This window comes from Egretta garzetta, unplaced genomic scaffold (assembly GCF_000687185.1).
Source record: "Egretta garzetta isolate BGI_Z169 unplaced genomic scaffold, ASM68718v1 scaffold273, whole genome shotgun sequence".
NCBI classification, from domain to species: Eukaryota; Metazoa; Chordata; class Aves; order Pelecaniformes; family Ardeidae; genus Egretta; species Egretta garzetta.
This window is the reverse complement of record NW_009259236.1, coordinates 527,551-531,994: the sequence shown is the minus strand read 5'-3', so window position 1 is coordinate 531,994 and position 4,444 is coordinate 527,551. Positions and strand designations below refer to the sequence as shown.

General features: G+C 41.4%; 1 long non-coding RNA gene across 1 annotated transcript; it reads right to left on the bottom strand.

Annotated features, from left to right (window-relative positions):
- Positions 1–1,233: 1,233 nt before the first annotated feature.
- On the bottom strand, positions 1,234–3,948 carry LOC118451994. Its single transcript, XR_004841616.1, has 4 exons — positions 3,847–3,948; positions 3,270–3,407; positions 2,619–2,702; positions 1,234–1,379 (listed from the first exon to the last, which is right to left on the bottom strand). It is a non-coding gene; the product is annotated as an uncharacterized LOC118451994 (long non-coding RNA).
- Positions 3,949–4,444: the final 496 nt, after the last annotated feature.

Genomic DNA, 4,444 nt, shown 5'->3' with positions numbered 1-4,444 from the left:
TAAGCACCAAAATTCTGCCCAGAAATACATGCAGATTCTGGTTGCTAGACTTCCCCTCTGCAAGGACACGGACAAATGAATGAGAGACCCAATTTATGGCAGCTGGACCACTCAATTATTTTTTTCCAATATTTTGGGGCAAAATTTTTTTTTATGTTTTATGTCTTTTTATACCACATTCAGCTTCTTGCAGTCATTACAGTTGCAACATAGCATAAATCCAGAAGTGTATCCTTAATCTCTTCGCTTCAAGCTTCCACTACCACACAAACAAGTAAACTTGTGGTCCTGCTAACCCGCAGACTTCAGTGAAATTGGCTAAGCTCTAACTGATCATATTTGAGAGCATTTTATCAGGTTTCAGTAACTTTTTATATGCTCATGCTTGCAGATACCGTATGGCAGAACATTCATGTATTTTCTTGTAGAGCAAAGCTTGGATTATAATGCTTCCAGTGGAATAGAAACATTTGAGGAAAATACGATGTGTTTGGAAAATGAATGTCTCATTTCACTGACAACATGTGCTTCTGACCTTGTGGTCTCCTTTACAACCCATTACATAAGCTAAAGCAGGGTAGTACAGACAGTGTACCTGAAGTATGAACCTAAGAAATAAACTACTGGGCATGCATATTTGTCCATCCAGCCCAGTATTGTGTCTTCCACAGCAGCAATGAGTGATGGTGTAAAAAGACACTTGCAGATGTGACAGGTAAGCAATTAGACAATAGATTAATGACTAGGAAGTTTGTAACCCGTCAGAAGACAAATGAACGTCTCTACAGGAGGAGTAGATGTGCAGATGTGGAGCAGGACGTACAGACCAGGAAACGTCTGAAAATGGGATTTAAAGAAATACTGCATGAGCTGATTACACGGTGCTGCCAGCGATTCAGCAAGGAGGGAGGTGTTGCATGCAGCTGAGAGCACAGACAACAAGAAAATTCATGATGGAAAATGACCGCCAACAGAAGCACGTACGATACTAGATATAAGACACTGATAAAACTTGGGAGAAGCATAGTTTGGACTTCAATCCCGCTGTATGCTCTTCAGTATCCAATGCACAGAATGCTTGTGTTCTATAATACAGCCCAGAATCAGAAAGGTATGAAGATTATTTTAAACATCTCTTCAGCCCTCCTCAAAATCAGAGATCATGCTGAGCCACTAACACTTCATTCTTTATTTCATTCAAGTAGTCAGCGAAAACACAGATGTCAATCTGGTTATTATAAATGCAATAAATTCCTGTGCAGAATAGAAACAGGTATTATGCATAGCTCTACTAGCATGTTTTCATTCCAGGGTACAAAAATGTACCTTCCAAATCCTCAACCTCTCTGAAGCAAAAGTCAAGACTGCAGGAAGTTCTTCTGTAATGTAGACAAACACATCCATTAGAGACTGGCCTGGTGCCATCAATCTAAATAGCAGAGAGATTTTCAGATAGAAAGGCTAGCACATTATCTCACTGTCTCACTCCATTTAAATTGATTTAATCTAGACAATTTCATTAATTTGTAAGAAGGAGAAAAGTTAGTTCCCCAAAGCTCTATCAATTAAAATAGCCTCGCTTTCAAGCTGTGTCTTAACTCACATTCAAGTGAAACGCTAACTCATAGCATGTGCCAAAAAAAGAATTACTTTGCCAACAAAAACCCCCAAAACCAAAACCAGCAGAGCTCTGCTCTCAAGAATATTAAAATAAGTAGTAATGCCTGTGTTTATTTCATTGGAAACAACATCAAGCATGAGCAGGTGAAGATGTATTGTTGCGTATGACACGACATCGGTAGCCTGTCCCTAATTGAGACATCTCCGGTTGAAACATCTCCAATGAAAACAAGAAGTATCCAAACAGAACGTAACCTCAGCTGAGTTCTTTTGCACTGACACCGGTGAAATAATTTTTCCATTAGTTTCCAGTGATTTGCTTTACTACTGGTCTGCCAGTATTTATCTAATATTCCCAGCAGTGAGAAATACCTCCATATACTTGAGAAATTTGAGATTACTTTAAAAGAGCATAAAAAGAACACATCGACTACTTTAAAAGAGCATAAAAAGAACATATCTACAATTTGTGACATGTATATGCACCACAGACTGGATTCTGGAGTATGGCTACAAAGTCAAGCTCAGTATATTGGTAAGTAAATGCAGGGTTATTTGCAGAGACTCAATTTTCTTAATACGCTTAGGGATAATGATACAATTGTGGTATTTTCCTTTCCTTTACTGCAAGGCATTTCATATTGAGGAGTCCTAATGAGAAGTCACTTTTACAACCAAAACCTGAATTCCAACCACAACGAAATGTTCTCTTAAAAAAAAAAGGGTTTTATGTATATCAGGCACTCTTAGAATAATAAGAGTCTCTCAAGCATTAAAAAAGCTTTACCTCACCATCTGTGAAGAGGTGACTTATGATGTCATAAATTGTGAAGTACGCTTAGAAATACTCTCACTGTTATAAAACTGTCTCCTTTTATATCTTTGTGATAACTCACTGTTTCTTTATTCATTCTGCTGCTCAGAGATGGGAAGGCCCAGGCACAGCCAAAAGACATTTTTGCGAAAACAAATGGATTGCAAAGAGCATTTTAAATTACCATGATCTCTTAGACACCGTAATCAAGCACATGTGCCTTAAATCCACATTTTCTTCAGAAACGATGCAGGCTCCAAAACGGTATCTATGGTGAGAGAATGGGAAGGTCCCCATTAACATGGTAAACACCCTCACATTGATGGGAGAAAAGCTGTACCACTACTCAGCCCACTTGCTGACAACATGTTTGCATTCAAATCTACAAGTCATCATTTTTTTTCTTTTTTTTTAATGAAAGAAATACAAACCTGCAATACAAAACATAAGCAGGCTAGATGTAGTCCCTGAATGTATTTATAATATAAAAATACTAACATAAATAAAAATAAGTATTTACATATTAAAATATACATTAATAATAACATGGATGCATTGCAGAACTATAGTAGACCACTTAAATTCATCTGAAGAAGGGTTTTCCTCCTAGAGCACATGTTAGAAGTCTACTAGAACTTTCTATGTTAACTCATAGAAGATAGGCACCTTCCAAATGCAGCATCCATCCAGTTAATAATTATCTACATGCAGAGATGGTACATATGATTCACCACATGACTACCCACATAGAAAATTTACATTTCCTCAAAACATCTATAGAATATAACTTGATGAACCCACAATAAGCAGATTTTTTTTAAAAAAGCATAATTACCTTTTAAATGTATGTTATTTGATATGTCTGGATTTTGAGAAGTAAATAGCTAGCTCTGCTCCATAGCCACTTCAGCAAGGTGTCCATATACAACTAGTATTTACCTCCATACAGTACTTGGCCTGTAGCTCTCAATGCCTGCAAAGCATGGAGGTAGTAACAACAATCAGTACAGCAGAATCATTAGCAAGACTTCATCACAAGATCAACAGTCATAGCCAGACTTCCCAGATGACACAATTTAAGACACAGCAGTTAAATAGTAGTTGTGTCCTGTCTTTTGATTCGTCTCTCTCTGCTTGCTCCTAGCATATAAGGAAGTTGGTGTTCATTCATCTCCAAAAATTAATGAGAAAGTTTTTCTCTGTTTGGTATTACAGGTTCTCTTCCCTCTACTACCTTCCCAACCGTCTGTCACCTTCCCAACATTTCACTCTGCTCCCCCAGTGCCAAATCAATCCTGTTCCCTTACTTCCATTTGCCCAGCGCCCAAACACTATCCCACGACCTGTAGCTATTCCCAAAACATCACACTGCTCAACAGCTGTGTCAGTAACCTCTGCTCACCCCACCTTACCTCTGCTTTTCCTGTGGCATGGCAAAATGGCGGGAGGCTCTTTTTCTCTGAAGTAGGGTGAGTAGCTTGGAGGTGAAATAAAGCCCTCCTTGTCTCCTTCAAAGCCCTGGGGAAAAAAAACCCAGCAGTGAAACAGGTAGTGTGTGCGCTGCCACAAGCCCTCTCATGCTGTGGTACCCTGCAAGCCCCAGAAGGACCACAGTCAGCCAGGACCATGCCACCAGCGCCACTGGCCTCTCACCCAGCAGCACCAAGATGTCACCGACACCCCGACGCTGCTTTGTGGAGAGCCGGGCATTTCATTGTTTCCCTGAGGACCTCACAGTCCCTGCAGACAGCGATGGATCCCAAGTGTCCCAGCAGACAGCAAGCCAGGCCTTCAGCCACCCACGCCAGGGCTGCTCCTTACCTGCGCCACACTGGCAGGCGCGGGTGGAGGCGTGAGCCTCCCAGCCCTCAGGGACCAGCGCGGCACCTGTAGACCCAGAGACCTTTGTGGGAGCCTGATGGCAGGCCTCCGGGCACGGAGACGGGGGCGCTGGGCGCCCCTTCCCCTCGCCCCCCTGCCCGGGGGGTGCCCGCAGTCGCGGGCCTGGCT